Below are 12,615 nucleotides of genomic sequence, written 5' to 3' on the forward strand. Positions count from 1 at the left end.
ATTTTTCTGTTCAGCTGCACTGTGTGCCAGGCAGAGCTTCCACATTCTCCTACAGCCAGATCAAATGCCTTGATTCCTCTATTCATTAGTGTTGTTATGCGCTTGCTAAAGATCAGTTACACACAACTCCTTTTCCTGTGGATTTTGAAAATCTCAGCTCTTCCTGCATTAAATCTGTCATCAACTATGATTTGTTTGTCCATTGTCCTTGTGATCGTCCTGTTTCTTTGCTGTTTTTTAAAAAAGTTAAAGTTTACAAGGTGTAATAAACACTGTTTAATTAGAAAGAACATGAATTTGTTTAGGGGTTTACAACAGAACCGGTGTTGTGAGATTAATGACTTATTAAGAAGCTTATTTTAAAAACCCTAAATTTTTTTCTTGTAAAATAGTATTGACGACAAACAGTAGCTTAGTCCTTGTACATTCTCGTAAAGGTCCTAAGACAGTTCTAGGCCACCTGGCCACCTGGGTAGATGAGTCAGAATACATGTGAGTTGAAGGAGAATAAACCTAATAATACTCCTACTTTCTCCGGGGAAGTCACAAAAATAGTTCTTGCATCCTGAAAACAAGGGAAAGGCCCGGCCGAGTGGTATTTCGCAGCAGGCCACAAGCTCTGCACTGCTAGGTGGCTCCTAACCCCATGGAGCAGAGAGAGGCCCGCTGCCTGGGACAGGCTGGTGCCCGCAACTGCGCCTCGCCATGAAGTCCTGTGAGCTGTTAGTTTCGGGGGAAAGGGGGTTCTGAAGCCAAAGAATTGTAAGAAACGCAGTAAACAGAGTCAAACAAGTTTCTTTACGTGGAGATTTCTCTGAGCCTTTAGTAGGCTGGTGTGCACTCTACACGTCAGGTAAGAGGTTTATACACTACTGTCCCCAGTCCGTTTAGAGGACATTTAAGGAACGGAAACAGAAGAGTTCCGACTTAAAATTTGTTACCTTCTCTGCTAGGCACTCTACTAAAATTAGAATATGTACCATTCTTTCTTGGAATAAAATTAAGATTAAAAAATGGCCAAACAATATATATCGTATTAAATTAATATATTAAAATTAAATTATTTTATTAAAATAAATAAAACAACTGAATTTAAAAAAAACTCAGCTGCATTAAAATCTATTGAATATCTAGTCCCTTATTTGTCATTAAACTTGGGAAATCTAACAAGAAAGACATCAGATCTCATTAAAAGTCTCCCTTCCCCACAAGAGACCTGTCATTTCACAGAAACTTATGAGGCTCATCTTTATTTTCTATACAGGTTTTCGTGTGCTACCAGATACTTTCCCATCTAAATTATCACTGTTTCACCTTGAGCTTTTAATCATTAAGTGAACACAAACAAACACGAAACACACGTCCGTCTGTTACTTATCACAGAGAACAGTGACGTGGGAAACACGGCGTGAAGAGCACTGCCTAGTTAATACAAACGTGCAGGGCATTTAACCACCTGATCAGAGACTTCCTCCCACGGGTCATCGCAGACAAGACCAATGTCTGCTGTTTGGTTTTAACACCACAAGCACCTTTCAACCCTGAATGGTTAAGGACGGTAGGAAATGCCTTCATGGATCAGATCAATGAACCACACGGTCCCAAATTTTATTCCTAGGAGGGCCAGTTTTTAGTACATGGCTTCTGCCAAGGTTGGGGCTGTACTAACAATCATCCCTAGCTTCCTTAAAAATCAGGGTGTCATTCATGAGAATGGTCATTTAAAGAATCTATCTTCCCAGCAGTGGCCCCTAGAACTCCCTTCTAGGAGCTGCCACCCTGCTCTTTCCTTCAAGACCCTCCAAAGTCCAACTCCTAAAGTTCTATTCCCAGCTCCAGAACTAGGCTAGAGGGAAAAATCAAATCCTACATTGTAGGTAACTGTGATGGACTGGTCATCGTTGGAACTAAAGGCTCAGGGGGAAAAAAGGCTTTGGAATCTCAGTTGGAATTTCGCATAATTTTTTCCATGGAAACAGTGACGCAGGTAGAAGTAAGGTTCTACTGTAAGGATATTAATATAGGTGAGTTAGTGTTTTCATTATGAAGTTTCTATATTCAAACTACTATTATTTTAATAATTTTGATAATGAAGAAATAGGTTTATTAAGTAACATGCTACTGCTGAACAAGTGTTCTTTAGCTAAGAACCACTTATTATCTTAAAAGCCTATTGGGATTAAGCACCTGCATTTGGGGAGACAGAGAGAAGGAGACCAAGAGAGGGAGTGAGAGAAACATCAATCAATTGCCTCCCATATGCACCCCAACTGCACGATTAAATGTGCAACCTGGGTATCTACCCTGACTGGGAATGGAACCTGCGACCTTTCAGTGTACAGGATGACACTCCAACCAACTGAGCCACACCAGCCAGTGCCCAAAATGAATTCTCGACAACGGAAGTCCCGTGAGATGTGCATGGGAAGATAAGATTCCACAGTCCAACAATTTGGGAAACATTTCCTAACACTGTCTCTGGGAGACAGTGCACAGCAAGATAAAGGTTCTGAGCCCATAGTGGAGAAACTAACTGATCTTTGTTAAACTTACAGTGACTTAGCATGGGGGGTGGGGTGTGAAAAGGGGGCACAATGCCAATAAAATACCCTGCTGAACTACAGGACACAAATTACCAACTTCTGAAAAATATGCCTATATATAAAATGAGATTTCTGCCAGCCCTTTAATGTATTTTGAGTCATCTAGAGGTGGTGATGGACACAACTGTTTAAAACTTTAGTAGGAACAATATAGAACAAAGGAGAAAATTTAATAGAACCCAAACTTTTCTCTCTCTTAAATGAAGTCTTGACTGCTATGACTGCCTGAGCCAACTCCTAAGGATGGGTTTTATATTTTTCTTTTTAGAGACTCATCTAAATCATAGGATTTTTTCTTTGATAGTACGATTTGTTTGTTTTTTAATGCTCGCCTGAGGATATGTTGTTTTTTATTGATTTTGAGAGAGAGAGAGAGAGAGAGAGAGAGAGAGAGAGGGAGAGAGAGAGAGAAACACTGATGTGAAAGAAAAACACTGACCAGTTGCCTTCCTTATGTGACCAAACCAGGAATCAAGTCCATGACCTTTCAGTGTAGGGGATGATGCTCCGACCAACTGAGCCACCCAGCCAAGGCTGATAGCATGTTTTAAAAGTTCAAAGCTAAGCAATCTCTGCATATTAATTACTAAATCCAATAAACCCATGCCTTTTCCTCTACTCTTCATCATCCTCAGGTCACAGTATTCAAACACATGCAACAATTTAACATTTTCCAAATATTACATGATCAAGTGACCATTCTGCAATTATGGCAAGGAACGGCATGAGTACTTGCTAGTGCTAAGCACGGTATACTGTGTCTCATTTATTCACCACAACACAACAAATGAGACACAAGACACAAGCAAGTTAGGTGGTATTAACCTCATGTTAAAGATGAGAGAAGTGACTCTCAGAGAGCTTAAATAAGTCTCCCAAGGTCAAAAACCTAGTAATTTAGGGACATATATTCAAAACTGGGATGAATAAAGAAACTAAATAATAAATAAAGCAGGCTTCTCCAAAAGGATTCACTGTTCTCAAATAAATGTTTTCAAAATGTCCCAAGTTACACTAAGAAATCTCGTTTATCACCCGCTGGAAATATATTTCTATCAATAACGATCAGGCAACATGCACCAACCTGCCATTGCAGGACAAAGACAAGAGGTAACCCAACTAAATTATGGTAAGAAACTACAGTTTTAACTCAGATGCACATGCCAGCAAAATGAGTGTCTAATGGTCGGGCTCATTTTTCAGCATCAACAAATTATTCCTCTAATTTTGGAAGATTACATCCTTATTTACTTTTATAGAAATGTTTGCATATTTATGATAAATTTTAACTCTTGCCTTAAATACAAAGCAAAGATTTTGGGCATTTTCTTTAAGTTCACAAAACATCACTAAAAACTACTTCCTTGAATAAGCTATTTTTTTTCCAAGGGAACATTGATTAGCAGAAACAGCATGCACCAAGTTCAAATTCTGAGTCTACTACTTTCTGTGACTCAATTCGAGATGCATAACTTTTCAAGTGGCAATTATAAAAAACAGAATGTCTTTTTTTTTTAAAAATATACCTAGTACAGATGGGGCTTGGCAAAAAGTATGAATTCAACAAAAGCTAGTTCTGTGTATGGAAATGAAAATGGGCAAAGGACCGGAATAGACACTTCTCCAAAGAGGACATACAGATGGCCAAGAGACACATGAGAAAATGCTCAAGGTCACTAATCATCAGAGAGATGCAAATTAAAACCACAATGAGGTATCACCTCACACCTGTCAGAATGGCTCCATCAACAAATCCATAAACAACATGTGTTGGCGAGGGTGTGGAGAAAGGGAAGCCCTAGTGCACTGCTGGTGGGAATGCAGACTGGTGCAGCCACTATGGAAAACAGTATGGAGGTTCCTCAAAAAATTAAAAATGGAGCTGCCTTTTGACCCAGTGATCCCACTCCTAGGAATGTATCCTAAGAATCCTGAAACACCAATCAGAAAGAATATATGCACCCCTATGTTCATAGCAGCACAGTTTATAACAGCTAAGATCTGGAAACAGCTCAAGTACCCATCAGTAGCTGAGTGGATAAAAAAGGTGTGGGGCATTCACACCATGGAATACTACGCAACTGTAAAGAAGAAGGATCTCTTACACTTTGGAACAGTATGGATGGACCTGGAGAATATTATGCCAAACGAAATAAGCCAGGCAGAGAAAGACAAATATCACATGATCTCACTTATATGTGGAATCTAAAGAACATAACAAACTGATGAACAAAATAGATTCAGTGACACAGAAGCATGGAACAGGCTGACAAATCTCAGAGGGAAAGTGGGGGTGGGTGAGGAGAGAGTAACCAAAGAATTTATATGCATACAGGCATAACCCATGGACACAGACAATAGTGTGGTGAAGGCTTAGGGAGGGAGAGGGGGTCAAGGGGGGGGAAAAAGGGTCATCTGTAGTATTTTCAAAAAAAAGGGAAAAAAAGGAAATACACAAAAGAAAAAGAAAAAGGAAAGTTATATTTAATAACTTTTAAATATTATAAACTTTTTTTACTGAAGGAAAAATCAATAGAAAAGCAAATTTTTAGAAATGCTACTGTTATTTTAATAAGAACATCTGAAAATAAAGACATTTTATTGTGTCATGTGCCTAGGAACAGCCAACACTCAGTTTTTAAATGGAGACTGGAAATGATAATAGGGAATAGCATCCATATTAAAAAATTTCAATTGCATCTAGTATAAATAAACATGGTACAGATCAAGTTAAAGTTATTGGTATTAAAATATTGATCCTTCTATTAAGCACTACCTTTAAACAACAAACTTTTAAAATGAATTTAACTAGTAACTTTAGTTTTTTATTTAGCATCAAATTTAGTGCTACAAGAGCCATTACCTTTGGTTGAGCTTCTTATTTAAAGCCCATCTCCAGATAGCTTATTGACAATTACAGTATATTTTTCTAAATCATATATAATGTTAAACCCATAACCAGACTTAGAAATGGAGACTTTCCCCATACCCAGGAGTGTTACCAACAGGTCATAAAACAATATCAAAACCTTTTAGAAATACAGTATTTTGCCAGGATGGTACTTATTTCTGAACTAACACTTTGAATAAATTTTGACCTGTCAATTATAGCTCTGAGGAAAAATACAGAATTAATATGTAATAAATGTAATTTAAAAAGCAGGATCTTTACAATTACTATATTAGAAAACAGAGAGATAACTAAGGCCAGTCTCAAAAGCAAGCTCAGCTTCAAAATAATTCCTTTTACCAGTCTAATATACTAATTGACACCAGCAAAGAGTCATTTCTTCCCCTTTTGCTCCCCCACTATGGTAACCATTTGTAAAATCATTCTAACACCTCATGGTAACACAAGAATATGTTTATTAGCCCAGCTAGTGTGGCTCAGTGGTTGAGCATTGACCTATGATCCAGGAGATCACGGTTCAGATTCCTGGTCAGGGCACATCCTGGGTTGCGGGCTCGATCCCCAGTCAGGGGCATGCAGGAGGCAGCCGATCAATGACTCTCATCACTGATGTTTCTCTCTCTCCCTCTGCCTTCCTCTCTCTGAAATCAATAAAGACATATTAAAAAAAAAGAATATGTTTATTAAATTGACTTCTTCTTTGACGTCTAGCTGGCAGAACACCAATAAAGCAAGTGATTTGCTTCAGAATTAAAGCCTGCAACATCATACCTTGGAAAGACTAGAAAAGAAGACACGGAGAAGCCAGAGAGCCATGGGTAGTAGGTGTGAAGGGATGTCACAAAAATGATGGAAAGGAACTGAGACCAACACAGAAACATACAAGTCAGTCTAGGTCAAGGACTCCAAAGGCCCTTACAGCCCTCACATAAGCCAATTCCTGATGGTTGCAATCTCTCTAGGGGCAGTAGCCTGGGTCGACTGAAACTGGAAGGCCACCATTCCACAACACAGCTGCCACTAATCTTGGCACACACATTTGCTCTTGTTCCTTCCTTTCTGCCGTCCCAGCCTTGCCATATTCTTCTTCCCATGACACAGGTCTACAAATATCACCAAAAAATACATTTTGCTCTACTGGGTTTTAAAGAAGCTGCGGATTCCTCACACCTACAGATGCCAGAGGGATGGGCACATGGAGGTACTTTCTTCAGGCATGTAAAAGTTGCTCATTTTAAAGAGTTTACTGAAACAAAAATGGGTAAGATATCTTGCTTTCAGAGCTAGCAACCTACTGGCCATCAACTAGCAGAGTCAATCTTTGGAATACTGTAATATTAACAGATTATTCTGAAATCTGAAATTAAATGACTAAGCTTTACATATATTGAAATAAATTAAGTGCCCAGTATAAATGTTACTGAGGGAGTGGCTCCTGTAAAGAACTCTAGTTAAAATAGACTATAAAATGGGGGTGACACTAATATAAGAACATTAGCATAAAAAACCTGTATGTGGTCTGTTCTTGTTAACTTTCTTAAACGTTTATGGTAGGTGGAACAGTAGGGGACCTTGCAACTTAATTTTACTGGCACAAAATCTCTTAAGAAATAAAAATAAAAAATAAAAATAAAAATAACAGACCACTGGGTTCCATTTCTTGCTTAGAGTACTATAAAAAGCCATCTGCTTTGCAATTATATCTTCTGCTAGGGTCCAGACTACTTTTTGGCCCTTCAGAAATAGTTGAAGGCATGTGTGTAGTGCCAAGTTCTGTGATGGTTTAACTGCTGATAAAGCTCCCAGGACTGGGATAAGAGGCCACATTTTCAAAGTCTTAGCATGAAAAGTCCTGAACTCTGGCATCAAGTAAGTCATGCTTTCTGCTACATGTGCTATTTTATGCTCTCTTTCACAACTGTTAGAAAATTGGCAGTGAGCAAATAATGGTATAATGTGCTTCTACTAAAAACTTGGTATTTAAAAGATAGATTTAAGTACAAGTAGATTTGTTATATTTCTCCTAAAGCAGATATACTTTCACACCTTCATTGTAAATCAACACTTCAAAGGGAAACACGTCCTTGTTTTTTACTGAATCTAGCCAGTAAAAATAGTAAATAGCTAACACTTATTGAACTCTGACTATGTGATAAATGCAAAGCTAACTGTTTACATATATATATATTAGTATTTTTATGTAATCTTTTCTATACCCATCTGTAGCTCTATGTGACATGAATTATTATGAGACAAATGAGGAAACTGAGGTATAGAGAAATCAGTAATTCGTATAAAGTTACTGTGCCAGCAAGAGGCAGATCCAAATCTGGTAATGCTCATAACCACTAAAAAGTTTCTTATCTTTATAAGATAAAGTTACTGGTAAAGTTTGCAAGGACATTGGGATCACCAATCCTGGCTCAGGAGAGAAACTAATCAAGCAGATGTGGCCGTGGGAGCTATAAATTCCAATAGTACTAAGCTAAATAATATATTTGACCGAACTGTTGCCACAGAACTGGGATGAAGCAAAGAGCAGATGTTCCATAATCAAATCAGACTTAATAAGGCATTCATGGCCCCTGAGGTTCTTGCTGGCATAGAGCTTGGACCTGAATCCAAATGTTATCGGACCATCAGTGTCTGTGTCCTTTCTATATGACAATAGGCTGTCTGCAAGGCAGAAGCATTTCTTCTCCAAATCTGAATTATGTGGGCTACTTCATTAGTGATTTTATATCCATTTGAGTGACGGCAAGTTATGTTCAATGCCTTATAGACACCATTCAGGCATAATGAATCTATTTCCTGATTTTAATATTTATGGTATTCTGCAATGGAACCCACCATTTTACTTAATAGAGGATAGAAAGAAATGTATTTTTCATCTATGAAGTCAAGATCACCACAGACTTCTCATTCATAGTATCATAAATATCGATCCCATCAATTCTGACACACAATTTTTATAGTTACGATTACATGTATAAACTTTTCAACAAAACATTTTTTTTTTTACTTATAGCTACAAGAGCGACTTCAAATAGTCAAACTTTATATACCAAAACATGTTCCTTTGCAGGTATATATTTCTAAGCTAAATTAATAGGTAAACATTTCAAAGCCAAAATAAAATCATTTTGGGGAGGAAATAGTAATAAAATAAATTTACTAGTACAGGAAAATTTTAGCTCCTTGGGTCAAAGGGGTTATCAGACTCTAAAACTTCTGACTTTAATTTTAAGATTTAATTAACACAGTAAATAAAGTAGAACAGTTTAAATGTTTTTAAAAAAGATTTCATTACTATACTTATTCAGTGGATAAAGTACTGAATGCTTTACGAGTAGGAAAGCCAGAAATTATATTTGGCAAAAGTAAAGATGCATAATCCCTAAGATTCCTGGTTAAACTGGAGCTATTTTAATTCATAGAAAACTGGTGGCTCTCTCTGTGGAGCACACTCCCTTCTTTCCCAGGGGCGTGCTCTCCCCACCGTCAGCACGCCCAAACCTCTCCTCCCTTTTTCATCTCTCAGGGCCCATCTCTCTCTCTCTCCCCACCCCAAGCTCCAAGGGCCCTGCTTTTGCTATAACTTGTTTCCTGAGCCCATTTCTTCTGCAGCTCGCGTCTGCTACCTCTGTGACTTTCTAAATAAAAAAAATAAAAAACAAAAAAAGGATCCTTTCAAACAACTTGAAAAGGTAGTTTCTTCCCCTTTAATCTTTAAGACTCAAGAATAATTTTGCTTATTCTACTTATTTCCTGAAGAAAATCTAAGTAATTAAATCCCTAGATGAGATGCAAAAATAGATGCGTCTTTTGGTGATATTTTAAAGTAATAGGTATTTTCCATTGTAATAAAATTTTAACAGAGAGGTTACTCAGTGTAATAAAACAAATAATGCTATTGTTCCAAGCTGCCATGCTTTGTTACTCACTCTATCATTAGTGGTCACTCTCTTTAGATACTGTGTGAGCTCTGCGTTTAGTTGGGGCCATTGTGGGCTTCAAATAATTTTGAAAGTGTTGCACCGTTTAGTGGGCATTCAGTATTACTGAAGAAGATAGATACTAAGTTTGAGATGTGTACTGTGAAAGTTCAGGGCAAAAGACCTGATTATTTCTTGCAAATATCATCAGTGATGCTGACTAAAGTGATACTCCACTTGACAATATCCTATTTATAGAACTGGGTTTAGGCCTAGTCCCTGCCCTTTACAGAAACTACAGCACCAGGTGAAGATGGCTCTGACCGGTCATCAGCAGTCAGGCTGAATGAGGAACGCTGAACACCCAACCTAGAGCACACGAATAAATATAAAAGGCTCAGCTGCAGGGTACAGCTCCTGAAGCAATTAACTTTAAAAATCCCAATACACTTTCCAAATCAAACTGCTTGCTTAAGGGGGAAAAACCCCTATTTTTTGTTGTTTAAATTTCTTTGCATTTCATTAGTGTATCTGATTTCCACCATGTGTTTATATTTTACCAAGTCCTACGTTTTCAGAGTAGAGAGCAAAGCTCAAGCACTGGTAATCCAGTGATAATCCTGGCAAAGGTCACCTGCAGAAGTATCAACCCACTCAATGAAAGGGTCAAAAAACATGGCCAAGAGCTACTCCAGAGGCCACTAAAACCTGCCCTGCGCTCCCCTCTCAGTGAGAAGGAAAGTAGTGGCCAGGTAATAAGTCACTGCTTAGATAGAAGGGAGCTGGGGATGACACTAAAATAGTGTGCACTTCTAGGGTATAAGAAAATTGGATTTTTAAAGAAATGTTTTAATTGAAACATAACATACTACAAAAAACTCAAAAAATTTAAGTGTGATGAATTCACAGAGCAACCACACCCGCCTAATCATATCCAAGATTAAGAAGAACCCCTCTCCTAGTCCCAACCCTTTCCCTGAGAGGCAACCATCACTCTGACCTCCATCGTCACAGACCGGTTGCGCCTGTTTCTGAATTTTGTATAAATGGATGCTGGCGTAGGAAACGATGTCTGGTTTTTTTGGTGCAACAGTGTTTGCTGAGCTTCGCTGCTGCTGCTGTGCACAGCAGCGGTTCATTGGTTCTCACTGCAGTAGAGTTGTCCATTGTATAAATACACCACAATTTATGCATCTATCTACTGGTGACGGGCATTCAGGCTGTTCCCAGTTTGGGGCTCTTCCAAACAATCCCACTCTGAGCACTTGGGGCGGAGGGTGCAGCTGCTGCATTCCCCATTGCCTGCCAGCTGACCCAGCCCCTGCCTTCCCATCCTGCCTCTCTCCCCTTGTGTATCCAGTTTGTCCGTTACTGCTAGAGATAAGTCTTCCCTAAATACAGATTTGACTCCACACCCCTGCTCAGGATCCTCCAATGGCACCCAGTGCCTCCAGGATAAAACCCAAACTCCTCCTCGGTCACTGAGGTACGTACGACCCCTCGATCACCTTGCCACTCTCGCAGCCGCCCTCCACGCTCATGTCAAGGCATTTCAGGTCTGTATGTGGCATTCTCCCCACCTCTCTGTGCCGCATGTGCTGTCCCCTTCCTTGGACAATGCTTCTGACTCTTGCACAGCCTTCGCACTCACTCCAGCCTCCATCCAGGCATCTTTCCCCAATCTCCTGGCCCCTCTTCTGACCTGGAGGTGGCCACTCCCCGTGCTTCCAGCCCACTGTGTTCTTGTTTTATCGTGGCAACTCTCAAAGTCCTTATCTGCCTAACCCCTCTGATTCCCACACGACTGCCTGAAGCCCTCAGCACAGGAGCTGACATATGCCACACTGTATGTGTTTGCTGAATAACAGGTGCTAACCGCACAGGGCAGAAACTGGTAGGTTACATTTAACCGGGGCGGGGGAAGACACACACAGAAGCAACGCAAAAGTGTCAGTGTGAACCCAGAGGTGGGAAAACTCGCATTGAAGTACTTCAAGTTCAGTAAAGCCCTGCAGGATTGATTTAAACTCCTGGAATAAATGTTAAATCTTATCATAAGAGATGTTACTGTAAATATTATACCACACTGGAAAATTCTTCAGTATATCCCAAGGCAATACCTGAAGACGGGATACTATTGTTCTAATCTACATTTGTGATTTTCATGTGATCATAAATAAAATGTTTAACCGAAATAACTTTTATGGATATTAACTTTTAAATGTCCAATGAAAGGAAATGTTCAAGTAAATTGTACTTATGAAAAAGTTGATAGGAAAACGACTGCGAAACATAATGTCTAATGTTCAGGAACTGGAAAAAATTCAGAGGAGTATAAAATTCTCCTAACACAGCTTTTTTTTGACATTTTATCACGTAAGCAAACTTTTGCCTTCCTAAAAACAAATTAATCAAAATAGGCTAAATGTCACCAGTCAAGGAAGACATGCTCCACCCTACAAACTCAGAGGATTTTAGTAAAAAGAATGTAAGGGATCTAATGAAATCAAAACAACAGAACTGACGAAGTTAAACAGCACAGCCTTCTCAAGCTATTTTGAGTTTCCGGTTTATAAACTGCCTACCTAAATAACTTGTCTAAGATTATGAAGAGCATATATATGCATACACACACAGGCACACATACATACACCTGTGGTTAATGTTCTCTCCCATTTCAAAGCTTGGGAACACACAGAGTAAGCACAACATACGCTTTTTGCCCAACTGTTCCTGCAAATATGTAATTTGTTTTCTCAGTCAACAAGTTCTCAAATTGCTGTTTAGCTCCTTTAGGTGGGGAAAAAATAAACTAGCTTTCCTGATTTATAACTATATTGTTCCAGAAAAGAGTGAAGTTAAATTTCATTTCATTTTTAAAACTAGACTCTAAAAGTTCTATTTACAATAACCAGCAATTCATTTTCTTAGTATAATTTGGCCACAAATAAAAAGTTACTAATTAAGTTTTGGATATATAAAACAATGCAAATTAAAAGAAAATATTCATTCTAGTTCTGTATCAATACATTTAGTGCTCAGAAAACAATAAAAAGTCACAGTCCACTGAAGAGTCAGCAGTTACCTTACTTATAAAATGGGAATCAAAGATTCAAGGCCTAAGAAATTTACTGAGGAGGGGGACAGGGAGAGGGACATTTAAAGA

General features: G+C 38.7%; 1 protein-coding gene across 2 annotated transcripts in view; it reads right to left on the reverse strand.

The window, feature by feature from the left end:
- RASSF8 (Ras association domain family member 8) overlaps nt 1-12,615 on the reverse strand; it is a 97,756-nt gene that overhangs the window by 17,299 nt on the left and 67,842 nt on the right. The gene's annotated exons all lie outside the window — the stretch shown is intronic.

Source organism: Miniopterus natalensis, chromosome 2 (genome assembly GCF_054644295.1).
Source record: "Miniopterus natalensis isolate mMinNat1 chromosome 2, mMinNat1.hap1, whole genome shotgun sequence".
Classification (NCBI taxonomy): Eukaryota; Metazoa; Chordata; class Mammalia; order Chiroptera; family Miniopteridae; genus Miniopterus; species Miniopterus natalensis.